This window comes from Coffea arabica, chromosome 2c (assembly GCF_036785885.1).
Source record: "Coffea arabica cultivar ET-39 chromosome 2c, Coffea Arabica ET-39 HiFi, whole genome shotgun sequence".
Classification (NCBI taxonomy): Eukaryota; Viridiplantae; Streptophyta; class Magnoliopsida; order Gentianales; family Rubiaceae; genus Coffea; species Coffea arabica.
Window position 1 is genome coordinate 69,485,403 of NC_092312.1, and position 15,176 is coordinate 69,500,578.

Here is a 15,176-nt window from a genome sequence, read left to right on the forward strand (position 1 = left end):
AGTTTTTAAATAAGGCATGTATTTACATTGGGAAGCATTCTAACTAATCTTTGAATTTAGTATCTATAAATATTTAAAAGTTTTAAATTAAACAAATTAATTACTTTGTAATGTCGAATAACGGTGGAGTCGCCAAGCACTTATCCATGTAAATCTCCATGAATGAGTTTTGTAAATAAAATTTACGTTTCGAATATTGATGAAAAAGGGTTGAGGATGTCATTGCCTTATTGTAGCTATTAAACAATCTATAAACTTAGTAAGAAAAGTGAGTGAGATCTAATCAAAACATAATCTCTAGAAAAATTTCCTAAAACTTATCAATTATTATCCGTCCTGTGTAATACCATATTATCATGGAAAAAATTTCATGTACGCACGATGCACGCTGTATATGTGAGATGATTCAGTTGTTGAAATAAATTCTTTGAGAACAACTATGTATTTGATACCTTCACAGGTTATATTTAATCGTGCAATAATGAAAATAATGGAAAAAAAGAAAAGGCACAGAGACAAATTCTTGGACAACTGGATGGCTTATGCAACAAAAAGATAAAAAATTAAAAATAACTCATTCTACTATTTCAACTACTTTGTTACGCCCACTTATAACATGGTTCTCCCTTTTGCACAAAACATGTTTTCTATTGATTTTGAACTTTCAATTTGCATCACAACTTAGCCCACAATAAGACATTAAGGAATTATTTTATTTTTGGTAGACAACATCGTTAACGATAAATGCAAATTGAAAGAATTCCCATTCAAGTGCATCTCTTCATTAAAACTTAAAATTTTTAAATAAATCATTTATTTACATTGGCTCAAACATACTAACCAATCTTTTGATTTACTATCTATATATATTTAAAAGTTTCAAATTGAAAGAATTAATTATTTTGTAATACCGAATAATAGTGGAGTTGCCAGACATGTGAATCTCCTGTGAATAAGATTTCCCTTCCAAATATTGATGAAAAAAGGGTTGAGGATATTATTGCCTTGTTGTTGTTGTTGTTCAACAATCGATAATTTCAGTAAGAAAAGAGAGTGAGATCTAATCAAAATATATTTTCTAGAAAAATTTCATAAATCTTATCAATTATTATCTGTCCTACATAATATCATATTATTGTCGAAAAAATTACGTGTACGAATGATGCACGCTGTATCTATGAAATAATTAAGTTGTTGAAATAAATTTTTTAGGAACAATTATGTATTTGATACCTTCACAGGATATATTTAATCATGCCATAATGGAAATAATGGATAGAAAAAACCGAAAAGATACAGAAACAAATTCTAGGACAACTAGATGGCCTATGTAATAAAAAAGATAAATAAATAAAAAATAACTCATTCTACAAGTTCAATTGCCTTGCCACGCCCACTCATAATGTGGTTTTCCCTATTGCACAAAATATGTTTACCAATGATTTTGAACTATCAAATTGCTCCTCTACTTAACCCATAATAAGACATTAAGGTATCATTTTATTTTTGGTAGACAACATCTTTAACGATAAATACAAGCTGCCCCTCATATCCAATCAAGTAATCACTCCTACTTTCCCCTATACGATGACCATGTTTTGTGAGTAAATTCTTAGGTTGGTCAGCAATTGCATGTCTTTCCTAAATCTCTTCGAAAAAAAAAGCAAAAAAGAGCAGTACATCATATGGAGTGTTAAGGGTTTGCTAGAATGTACCAACATCTTAATTAGTAGCATCCCATAAGGATAACGAAATAAAAAGATTAAAATTTGGTTGTACACGAAAAACTAGGTCTAGTTCTGAAAAATTTTGGCAAATTGCAACTTGCCATGTTTTAATGCATATGGTTCTACACCCAAACCAAGATTTATTTTTTATTTTCAACTTGTATTTAATACACAGTAGTATTTTCTTGAATAATGGGCATATGGTTTGATTAAGAGTTGAATTTGGGCAAAGCATATAACTAAATAATAAGAGAATGTCCACGATAGAAGATCTTCTATAAGTGGAATTCCCTTGATATTCGCATATTAATTCTTTAGCAACTATATTTTCTTGGATGATTTTCTTATCTTCTATTGAACTATGCACATGCCTTTTTGCAAAGAATGCCAACTGAGTAGAATGAAATAAAAACTAAGAAATAATATGAAAGAATTTCCATTCGAGTGCATCTGATCATTAAAACTTAAAGTTTTTAAATATGGCATGTATTTACATTAGGTCAAATATTCTAACCTATCTTTGGATTTACTATCGATACATATTTAAAAGTTTCAAATTGAAAAAATTAATTACTTTGTAATGCTGAATAACAGTGGAGTTGCCAGGCACTTATCCATGTAAATCTCCTTGAATTAGTTTTGTAAATAAAATTTACGTTCAAAATGTTGATGAAAAAAGGGTTGAGGATGTCATTGTCTTGTTATAGTTGTTCAACAATCTATAAACTCAGCAAAAAAAGGGAGTGCGATCTAGTCAGAATATAATCTCTAGAATAATTTCCTAAAACTTATCAATTGGCATCCATCATACATAATATCATATTATCTTTGAAAAATTTGCATTTACGCATGATACACGCTGTATCTATGAGATAATTAAATTGTTGAAATAAATTCATTGAGAACAATTATGTATTTGATACCTTCACAGGTTATATTTAATCATGTCCTGGTGGAAATATTCGGAAAAAAAAGTAAAATGGCACAGAGAGAAATTCTTGGACAACTAGACGGCCTATGCAAGAAAAAAGGTAAAAAATTAAAAAGAACTCATTCTACAAGTTCAACAACTTTGCCACTCCCACTTACATGGTTCACCCTTTTGCACGAAACATGTTTAGCATTGATTTTGAACTATCAAATTACGCCTCTACTAAACCCACAATAAGACACGAAGGAATCATTTTATTTTTAGTAGACAACATCTTTAACGATAAATACAAACTGTCCCATATACTCAATCAAGTTGTGACGACTTAAAAATACGCTTATATTTTCTTATAATTCCCTCTTATTTTGAATAAGTTAATTTAGAATTCCTTTTACTACTAATTTTCTTCCCTCGATAGTTGTAATATATAATAGAATTGAGAGTTTTATTTTTATTTTTATAGTTAGAGCAAATTAGAGTTTTTGCGCGTTTTGGTAGTGTGATCACTTGGTGAGGTGTGTGTACTAAATTTGGTGGATAAGAATAAGTATTAAGTAAGAGGAAGTGTGTGATTAGATGTGAGAACCCGAGAAAATTATGTGCATACCCTAAAATTATTTTATTTTGTTTCCTTTGATATTAGGAAATTATATATAACGAATAAACGGTTACCTTAAATGCCTAATTGAATCCCTATAAATTGAGAATTTAGAAAATAAATTCAATAAGTACATGTCTAGAAGTGTAGAAAATTTTATAAATCAAATAAATATATGACGTGCATATCGTAAATTGTGTTAATTGCAAATATTACTAGACACGTAACATACATTAGAAATTTAACAAGGTCATGTCGAATAAGTATTTCTTCAAGGTAAATATGTCAAATCGACTAGATTAACGTAAGAAAATTTTCCCCGAAAATACGAATGAAGTTAGGAGTCCATGCATGAAATCATAAAATTTTAGGCCTGGGTGAGCAAATAAACTACAACAAAAAGACTAAACTACCCTCAAGATTTTAGCCTAACTACCATGAAGCCAAGACATAAACTATCAAAGCTTATAACAAAACCGAGAAAGGAAGGCTTCTGTGATTGGAACCGAATGGACGCTAGGCAATTATCTGCTAAATCCATGCGGTGGGAAGTTAGAATGTAACTGAGCTTGGGCGGTGAATTGAGACAGCTGTCAGGAAGGAAATGTTACTAAGCCAGCTGAGTAAGCAATAACCAAATCGAGAGCAGCTTAAAAGAAACAAAAACTGGGCGGTGGCCGAAAGGAAAACAATCTGATCTCCTTAATCAATAAGGCCGAGAGAGTTGAGAAGAAAAGTTGTCTTCCTTTCTTGCTTTCTTCCTAAAGCAGACTCGAGTGAGTGAGACGGAGTGTGAGGGAAAAGAAAGTGTAAGCTTCACCATCAGCTAACTATACGAACGAAAACAGAAGGGAGGTCGAGTGAGGAGTTGTGATAGCAAACTTGAGCAGTCTGCATTATCGATTTTTTAAGAGAAAAGAGGTAAGAATCTACCATAACCTTCTGCTTATTTGGCACAAATGAGTATATATACAAGCTGCATGTTAGTTTTAGCAAGGCACAATGAGTTTTAACCGAGGAGAAATCTGATAAAGGAGAAAAAATGGGAACTGGACAGAAATGGAGGGAACCGAGAGTTGTTGTTGAGTTCCAGCCCATAAATAAAGAAAATTTTCTGTAATAACCTCGTAGTTATTCAGTACACTTGAATATTAAGGTTGCATGTTGGATTGTAGCTAAGAAAAACTAAGTTTGGTTGAAGGAAATAGTTGGAAGTTTCTGCTATGCTGGCCGAAGGAGGAAAGATAGAAATGTCCAGGTTTCTTTATATATTTTGGTTCTAAACTCCTACGTTGAGGCTTAGTTCATTGCATAATATTTTAGTTTTGGCATGCATGTTAGATTTCGGTATGAAATGAAGTAGTTAATGGAGGAATTTCTTGCTAAAAGGTTGATTGCTGTCCGAAGCTTTCTATCAAGGCCGAGAGAGGGAGAGAGTTAAACCTTTGATAAGTTTTTCCTTCAAACTCCACTCTGTAAACTTTCACATCTGATATCTAAAGTTACTCTGTAGTTTAATACTTGTATTTGGCATGATGAGCTGGAGTTAAAACTGAAGGAGTTATGGTAAAAATGTTGCATATTAAACTGCTGCACTGCTGGAAGCTTTAGTTGTCCAATGTCTTAGCCGATGTCAGATTGTTGTGCGTGGCTTTTGGGTTGAATAATTTGTTGAAACTAGATGCTAATTGCTTTGGTTTATGCTGGATTGAATGTACCTTAAGTATTTAGAGCTTTAAGCAAGTGAAAGAATAGAGTTTTTGCTTAAAGTTTGAAGTAACGTTACTGAAATTTTTGTGGTTGCTGTCCGAGAGAATGAAGCAGAATGTGCTTCTGACCGTCCCTTTTTGGCCTTGAAAACGCGAGAACTGGATGTCAATATCTTCATAGGAAATGTAGGTCTAGGTCTTAGCTTCGAAACGCTATAAAATTTGCCTCAATCCGATGAGTGTAGCTTCAGTTGTGATCAAAATATCAGAGGATGGCAAAGCTGCCTTTCTCGTTGCTTTTCTCTTGTTTCCCGAATGTAACTTGCTTTGATGCTGGCCTTGACGAAACCATATTTTGAGCAGCAATTCTTCTAATTTCCAACTTTGTAAGCTTACATAAATGATAGTTACGGTTGCCCTAAGATTTAATGACTATATCTAGTTCTACGAGTAGAGTTAAACTAAGGCAAATGAGAGGAAAACTTATGATAGTTATGTACATAAATTAACTTTTAATCATAATCTTGTCTCACGAATATTTTAAATACTATAAAATTAGAGGGACTAGTGTAGTGGAATAAATTGGAAGAATATACAAACCAGAATCTAGTTTAATCTAAAAAGGAAGGAATGAAAAGTTCACTAGCCTTAATCTTTAAATTTGGGTTGAAAATAGTTTAACCTTAGTTTAAACACCTTACAAGACCTTAAATTTGGAATACCTGTATACCTCCCTTGTTTGAGTTGATAAAATTGATAAATCTCGAAGAGAAATGTAAGAAAGAATTGCTGGAATTTTACATCTTGTTTAATAAGCTAAGGAACTTGGTTTCTAGTGATTTAAACCTTAAGTTGGTGAGATTTTAACGCTTAAAACTTCCCTCCTTACACTTTAGAACCTTAGAACTTATGTTTGTGGTTGTACACAAAATTCCTAATCTTAAAAGTGTGAATCCAATGGGAGTTTTAAGAGTACTAGATTGCTTGGATTAGTTGAACTATGTTTAGAAAATCCTATAACTCTAAATAAACTTATTAGAATACAATTAAAGAATACATGAATGATTGTAGTTGTATTTTACCTTAGGAATTGAGAGTGATCAAGGGTTTAACCCAGAAAGTGAAACTTAATCGACCTTTAACGGTGAGTGTTTTCCAAATTTATGTGTTTAACTATTTATGTGTATCTAAGTAAAATTATATGACAAACGTGCTTATTATGAATTATTACTAAATGATTCCTTGTGAAGTGTATCTCAATTGTCCCTCGCCTTCTAAGTCGAGAGTGTACTTTATCGTACTCGACTTAGTTGAGCTTGAAGGTCGATAATTGACTGAATGTTACCGTAAGTGTGCATGAATGTAAGCTGTATGTGTACCTCGCCGCATTGGCTGAATTGGGCTCCAAAACCCTCTGTTCAACGGACTATTCGAACCAGCAAAGGGCTTGGTCTGGTAGGACGGTAGCTTTGGGTAAATGTTTAGGTATACTCGAGTATTACCATGAGGTTGGGTGATTATTGAACTGATTATTGAATGTAGGGGATTGTTTATTGTTTTGGAGGACATAAGGAGGTGACTCGGCAGAATGTGCAATGATATTGAAATGAATGTACAATGACAGTGAAATGAGTGTCTTTTGACACTGAAATGAATGCTCAATGACATTGAAGTGGCTCCAATGCGAGCACCGTATCCTTTTAAAAGTGATTGTTTAGTGAAGTGTTTCCTCAATTGCTTAATGAAAGTGATTGTACTGATATTTAAGTGTTTATTAAATGTTACTTGCTCGACAAACCTCGCTGAACTTTACCTTAGCCTTTTAGTTTTTTTTTCCTTACAGGAGTTGGAGATTGAAGAGTGATTAGATTGAACTAGAAAGTTATTTTTGGGAAGATCCGTTACTCTGTGTATATAGTGTAGTCATGGTTTCTTTTGTATTTTGAGACGGTTGAATCTTTTGTTTGAGTTGGTGTGATATTAAGAATTTAGAACATGTATTTTGTTTCTTTTATTAGACAAATTTATGTTTCAAACTGATTGGAGTTGTACTTAAGAGTGAATGTTCAGTTGTCCAATGACAGTGTTATCTCTGAAGTTAATGTAAATGAGTGAGCCTTGGCGAGAGCCAGACGGGCGGTCCGCTATCTTCTAGGGTATGCCTTAGAAGAGGGTGGGGCCGTCAGATTAGAAGTGCTAATAATAAGTTAGTAAATCATAAGTTAAAATACAAGTACAAGAGAGTTAAGGAAAATAGACTTGAAGCGACGTGCACCGTTTGTTACCGATTGAGTACACTACTTGACCACCACTTTCTTACCCTAATCTCCTTGTTTTTATTTCATTTAATTTCCCCTAAATTACTCTTAAGTCAGCCACCATTTTTGACTAAAGAAAGGTGAGAAAAGAAAAAAAAAAGAAAGAAAAGCAAGGGTACCAAGTGTTGGCAATCCAAAGGATTGGTTGACCAAGACCATTTCTTCCTTCTTGGCCAATTTTCCTTCATTTTCCTCTTGTGTTGGCCGAATTTTGAGAGAGAAAAAAAGAGAGAGAAACCTTCCATTTTCACCTTGATCTTGCTTTGTTTGAGTTGAATCACAAAAACTAAACCGATTAAACTTGCATCAAGGGTGTTAGGAAGTTTGGTGTGGTGAAAGTTTTGGAAGAAATAACTTGGTTCCTCACTTTCAAGAAGCTTTTGTAAGGTATAAGTCTAAAACTTCCTTTATTTTTCTTAATCTTGCTAAATATGCTATAGAAGCTTTGGATCTTGGAATATTATGGATGATTTTCAAGTTTTGGGTTGTTTATCGAAAATTTCAGTTAGGGTTTTATATATTTTTTTTAGCTTTGATTATGTTGTTTAACTAGCAAATGTTGGTATTGAGCTTGGATATGAAATTTGTGAGGTGATTAATGGCATGATTGTGACTTTTTAGCATTAAAAGATGAATTTCTAGCTTTGATGAAAAAATTCCAGCTTTGGTAGTGGTTGATTATTTGCTAGAAATGAGTTATATTTGGATGTTTTTAGCCTAGATAAAGAGCTATCTTGATATATTTATTGGTGGTGTTTCAATTGGGTTGATTTGAGGAAAAACATGAAGCCTTAAATGGGTGAAAAATTGGACAAATACAAAGGGTATGCTGCCCAAATTTTCATTTGAGAGATAAGTGAGTGAACTTGGAACTTGAGCGGTGATTTGTGGTTGAATTGAACTTAGATTGCCTAGGGTATTCAAGTTTCCTTTAGTAGAGGTATATAAGCTGAATTTTTGCCAAAACTCATATACTTTTAAAGGTGAAAGCAGCGACCACTTTAAAAACGATTTCCTAGGTTTTTTATCACCAAGTCGCGAACTTATAAGTTTTAAATGCTTCTTTATCGAAATCAAAAAAGCAGGTTTGAATTTTCTACTACTTAAACGAGTTTTATTTACTTGATTTTCTCCAAGTGAAACCCCTATATTTTGAACCCTAATTGATTGCAAACTGTTAAATGGTATTTTATCGTAGATTTGGACTCTAGCCAGGGAGTTGAACTTGAGCGTGGTTTTGAAAAGCAATAACTCATTGGTGAGTGTTTTCCAATGCATGATTGAACTTGATCTTTGAATGAAATGATTTGCTAATGCGATTGAATAATACTTGACTTGTTTGGATGAGACGATGGTGTACTTTATCGCACTCGTCCTCCCCTTCTTGAATGATCTCATACTTGCTTGAGCTTGATTGACCTGTACTTGTATTGGTGCTTGTACTTGACTTATAAGTGTTGAGCGATAGCATGTACCACACTCAATCTGAGTGGGAGATGCCTCTCATCCCGTCTCACTACTTTTATTATCACCCTGTTAGTTAGTCAGTCAAATCAAGCCAGTAAGGGCTTGATCGAGGAGACTGGCGAATCATGGGTATTGTTTATTGTATAATCCTTTGGATATGGTCCACTGGATTCGGTATACTCGAGCATTATCATCACTCTTACTTTGGAGTTCGAGCCCGGTAAGGGGATTGATTGGTGGATGGAATTGGTGTAAAGTGGAGATCTACGGTCATGGTTTTACTTCTTTAAACATTGACGGAGTGTCAACAAGTTTAGATCAAGTAAGGCAACGGGAATTTGGCTCTTGAGAGCCATCTGTATCCTTATACTTGGAAATAATTGTTACTTGTAGTGTTATTATTTTTTTTTATGAACTTTTACACTTGCTCATTTTGAGATTTCAAGTTTTACATATGATCAACTTGCTACTTGGATCTGCATGAAGTTTTGGAACCTCACTGAGTTTTGACTCACTCTATTAGTTTTTGTTTTCCTAACAGGGGGTTACGAGCATAAGCGTGAAGTTGGAAAGGCTAGTTTTGTCTAGACTTTTAACTTTTGTAATTCTACTAGCGCTAGTGTTCGATTAGGGTTAGAAGTGCAACTAGAACTTGAATCTTTTGTTATATTCGGATATGTATGAATCGTTGAGATTGCAATGAATGTAAATGTACTTTCTAAACTTAGGAACTATAGTCTCCTTTACTTTTGAAGTTGCAACTTATTTTTTTGACATGAGTGAGTGAGTCCTGGCGAGAGTTGGACAAACGGTCTGCTAAACCTTGGGGTACGCCCTAGGGGGAGGTGGGGTTGTCACACAAGTAATGACTCCTGCTTTCTCCAATACGATGACCATGTTGTGTGAGTAAATTCTAAAGTTGGTTAGCAATTGCATGTCTTTCCTAAGTCTAACTGAACAAAAGAAAAAAAAAGGAGTACACAATACAGAGTGTTAAGGGTTTGTTAGAATGTAGCGATGTCTTAATTAGTAACATCCCATAAGGGTAACCAAATAAAATATTAAAATTTGGTTGTACATGAAAAACAAGATCTAATTCTAAAAAATTTTGGCAAATTGCAAGTCGCCATGTATTAAAGTATAGGGTTCTATACCCTAACTAAGATTTATTTTTTTTTTCAATTTGTTTTTATTGCACAGTAGGGTTTTCTGGAATAATGGTTATATAGTTTGATTAAGAGTTTAATTTGGACAAAGCAATTAACAAACTAATAAGAGAATGTTCATGGTGGAAGATCTTCTATAGGTGGAATTTCCTTGAGATTTGCATGTTAATCCTTTCCCGACTATACTTTCTTGGATAATTTTTTTATCATCTCTAGAACTATGCGCATGCCTTTTTGTAAGGAATGCTAACTGAGTAGAACAAAGTACAAAGTAAGAAATAACGTGAAAGAATTTCCATTCGAGTACATCTCATCATTAAAACTTAAAGTTTTTAAATAAGGTATGTATTTACATTGGGTCAAACATTCTAACCAATCTTTGGATTCACTATCTATAAATATTTAAAAGTTTTAAATTAAATGAATTAATTACTTTGTAATGCCGAATAATAGTGAAGTTGCCATGCACTTATCCATGTAAATCTCCTTGAATTAGTTTTGTAAATTGATGAAAAAAGGGTTGAGGATGTCATTGCCTTGTTGTAGTTGTTCAACAATCTATAAGCTCTGTATGAAAAGAGAGTGAGATCTAATTAAAATATAATCTCTGCAAAAATTTCCGAAAGCTTATCAATTATTATCCGTCCAACATAATATCATATTATCGTCGAAAAAATTGCATGTATGCATGATGCCCGCTATATCTGTGAGACAATTTAGTTGTTGAAATAAATTCTTTGAAAATAATTGTGTATTTGATACCTCCACAGGTTATATTTAATCATGCCATTATGGAAATAATGGAAAGAAAGGAATGAAAAGATACATAAACAAATTCTTAGACAATTGGGTGGCTTGTGCAACAAAAAAAGTGAAAAATTAAAAATAACTCATTCTACAAGTTCAATTACTTTGTCACGCCGACTTCTAACATGGTTCTCCTTTTGGCACAAAATATGTTTACCATTGATTTTGAACTTTCAAATTGCTTGTGAGGACCCAAAATTTTTCATATTTTATAATTATTTTGGTTCATTTTCTTTCATGCATTTTCGTACTTTACTTTATTACCTTATTTCCTAGATAATTTTATAAGTGAATATAGTTTTTAAATTATTTTCTTAGTATAAGTTAGTTCATGTTAAGTTTAAAGTATATTATGGATGTGGGACCCGCTAATGCGATAACTGCGATATATTTTTGACAATTAGGTGAATTTTCATAAAGGGATATTGTTTTACAAGATATTAGGAGATAATTAGAGGTTAACTAGATAGATCAGCTTTGGAGGATAAGAAGATGAGAATAAACCCTAGGAAGGCCAAGTATCATGAAACGCTTGGACGTTGGACTTTGACCAAATTCTTCCTAACTTTACTAAAACTAAAATTTGACCAAAATCTTCTCATTTCTTTGCCTTGCTTGGCCTGCCACGAAGAGGAAAAAGAGAGAAAGAAAGCTTCAACTTCAACCTCTATTCTTTGCTTGAATCTTGAGATTTCACCGATAATCTTGCAAAATACTCTATCGAAGTTGTTCTCTAAGGAAACTTAAGGGTTTTTGTGGAGTGATTTGGGAAAATAAAGGTGTTGGTAACATCTTTGCATAAGGTTTAAGGTATTTATAGCAAGAAACTCTCTCTACTTCAAGTAATTGTAAATTAGTGGCCTATAGTTGCAATTTTGGTAGTTTTATGCAATACTTCATGGTTGGAAGTAGTGATATGAAAATTTTCAGTTTTATAGTGAATTTTCTGCCCATATATGAAGCTTAAAGGTTGGGCATGATTTCCTAGCTTTGCCATGTGAAATATCTAGTGTTTATGTGCTAGTTTACTTTGCCTAAAGAAATTTTCAGCTTGGGTGCAAAAATTTCAGATTAGGGTTTCCAATTTTGGTTTGATTGTGGTTGGTTTTTGGAGCTTTCATTTGGCTTAAATTGAAGGGTGTTGTGACCCTAATTAAGTGCGTTTAATAACTTTTGATTTGTATGTGCAATTGTGATTGAATTGAGATGTGATTGGTGATTAATTGTAGGATGAAAAAGTAAAGGAATTTAAGGGGAAGTGCTGCCCAATTTTTGGGACTACTTGATTCCTTCAAGTTTGGGTTGATTTGGTGATAAACTTGCTTAAGATGCTTGGTATATCTATCAGCTTTACTTAGGTGTTGAATTTTGATTGAAATGGAAGAATTTGCATTGGTATTTTCCTCTAAGTTGTTAGCTAAAATTTCCATTTATTGGTCAAGTGATAGCGAAGTCTATTACCTTGTTGTTTTCTAACCTTTTCATGATTGGTTTTGGCCAAAACCTGTTCCAAACAGTGGTTAAGTCTTTTGTGTTTGAATTTGAGTGAAAACTATATAGATTAGGGGGTGAAAACCTCATGATTTCACTTGTGTCATGGCTGCGAAAATTCTGGTTTAAAAGGCAAAATTGCACCTTTTTACCTTCGAGCCTTAAAGTCTTTAGTTTGGAAGTCTTTATGACCAACTGTTACTTACTTTCACTCCCAAGCCACATTTTGCTTTGCATTAGTAGTTCGTTGGATAGGCATACGATTCGTAATCGAATCTCAATTATTTTTTTTGTTGTTCTAGGACGTGCCAGCGATTAAAGCCATACTTTGGGAGGAAATTTTTAAAGTTGTTTGCTTGATTGGTGAGTGTACCACTCCCTTGATTTGTTGCTTAATTGGTTTACTTGTACTTGAAATTTGTGTCTTGAATGACTGTGAACTCTGTTTATTCTGAATGAGATGAGGGTGTACTTTATCACACTCGTTCTCTTGCCTGTGTGACTGTTTACTGTATAAATTGAAATATGTTACTGTGCTTGATCTGATGTCGTTTGGAGGTGTATCCAATAACCTTCCTGTTAAACCTGAACTCAACCTCATGGGGAGTTAATTGAATCGAGCCGACAAGGGTTTGGTCGAGAAAAATTGACAAACCATTAGGGACTATTCCTGGGGAATTTTTGGGTATTGGAGACTCTGAATTTCCGGTATACTCGAGTATTACCATCCACTGTTACTGTTGAGGCGCTTGGTCCCAGTAAGGGGTATGTTTGGTGGACGAAATTCGGTGTAAAATAGTGCTCTACTGGACTGATTATTTTACTCGAAAGTTGATGGAGTGTCAACTACTACTTGATCAAGTTCTGGTGAAACAATGGGAATTTGACTCCTGAGAGCCACATGTATCCTTTTATTGAATTACTGTGTTTAACTGAGCTATTGTTCATTTTGTATTTGGTGGGTATATGTGACTGATTAAAAGTGAAGTGCCATGATTCTTAACTGCATGTATTTTTGGTACCACATTAAGCATAAGCTCACCCCATTCCCATTATCTTTGTTTTTCTTACAGATGACAAACTTTGAAACCATAATTTTGGAAGAAAGGGTCGAGTCAGTGTAGACATTCTTTTATTTACGCTCCTCTATAATAGAAAACCCTAATTGTATTTTGATCAAGTATCATATTTTGATTTGTAAAGTTTTCAATGTATGTATATATATAAGTGTTTATTCATGCGTTATCCGTGTGTTTTTTTGAGAATGTACGTTCTCTGGGTTGGCATGAACTATACTTGTATTCCGTTGGAAATCGGATGAGCGCGGAGCTTGAACAACGAAAGAAAAATTTCTGACAGGAAAATCCTTCAGGGAATCCGGCCGTATATCCAGCCAGTTCTTGGCCGGATACTTGGCCGGATTGGCAGGGGAGAAAGAAAAAAATTGGTTTGGTTCATTGCCTTGAATCCGGCCTGATATTCGGCCAACTGTTGGCCGAATCCTAACGTGGAGTTTGTTCTTTTCGCTTTTCGTTGAAGCGTTTAACCAACATTCTATTGTATCATTTAATTTAACTAATTCAGTTTCCGACAATTCGTTTTCTCGAAGTTCGTTTGCTCGTCTTGTAGGGTTTACGTATGTTTCGGGTTAGTAGTCTTGGCGAGAACTGGGCAGGCGGTCCGCCGAACCCTTTGGTTAGCCTTAGGGGGAGGTGGGGCTGTCACAGGTAGTATCAGAGCCGCTTCGCGTGTGTATGTGCGGAGTGAGTTTGGATCAAGTGGTGTTATGGTCCTGATATCGTGAATGAATTATAGGGTTAAGTGCTCTTTTGAGCGTAAGTTATAAATTATGAAGTGTTATAGGTTTCAAACCTTTATCATGGTACTTGAGGTACATAGATATGTATATCGGGTAGGAATGTTAAACTTGGTTGATTTGTACTTGGGAGCGTACGGCCTGAGTCGTAAATTCTTCTAGTTTTGGATTCTTGTACTTGAGTACTAAATACTTTTCCGAAGGGAATATTTGTTAATTCAGAAGGCATATAATCTAGTGTATTATGATGTGAATTGAAGTCATAAGTGAATTTGAGATAAGTTATAATGGCAAAGGTCAGAGCACGGCGAATTCTTGTATTGGATTTGGCATTTACTCGATTGAGGAGATTGGAACGAGGAATGCTATCTCGAATTTGCCCAATAAAAGTTTGGCTAGGGTTTTGACAGATTGTGGTGAGATTTGGACTTTAATAGTTGCTGTGAATGTTTAAAGTGTTAGCTTTGCAAACCTATTTCATTTTGGTAGTGTGGCTCACTAGTAAGTGTGTATTAAATTTAGTAGACATGAACGGATGTTATATACCAAGGAATATATGCCTAGAAGTGTTAAGAGTGAGTTAGAGGAACATCGCATAGATGAGTGATTAGAAACTAAAAAAAAAAGGTTTGCCTACTTGTTTTCAAGGTGTTGGTAGATATAATCATTAGAAACTCCTTTTGTTCTTTAATCTTGCGATTAAGTTGTTGAATAACTTGATTTTGATTAATATTATGGAAATTCTTGTGATTTTAGAGTTGACGATGATAAATGTCAGTTTGTGATAAGTTTGATATAGGTTGTCCAATCATATTGGAGGGTGGTTGAGCTTTGATATGCATGTTTGCAACTTCAATAAGTGATTTTTTTACTTGAATTTAGAACTTTCAGCTTTGATGTCTTTCCGTTAATCTCTATTTGTGTGAATATTGAAGGGCTTTGATAGATGAGAATACGGATTGTAATATCCTATGACTTGTGGCTTTGATTGTGCTAGGATTGCTGTGGTTTACACTTTGATTTTCAATGGGGAAACGGACCGAAAATAGCGGGGTGCAACCGAAACTTTTGTATCTAGGGTTAAGTTAACAAGAGGTGCCTTATGTTGTGAACGATTTGTCCATATACCGTGGATAAGGTAAGAAC

General features: G+C 34.0%; 1 long non-coding RNA gene across 1 annotated transcript; it reads left to right on the plus strand.

Moving 5' to 3' along the window:
* Positions 1-3,861: 3,861 nt before the first annotated feature.
* On the plus strand, positions 3,862-9,477 carry LOC140035406 (uncharacterized). Its single transcript, XR_011839589.1, has 2 exons — positions 3,862-4,177; positions 9,292-9,477. It is a non-coding gene; the product is annotated as an uncharacterized lncRNA (long non-coding RNA).
* Positions 9,478-15,176: the final 5,699 nt, after the last annotated feature.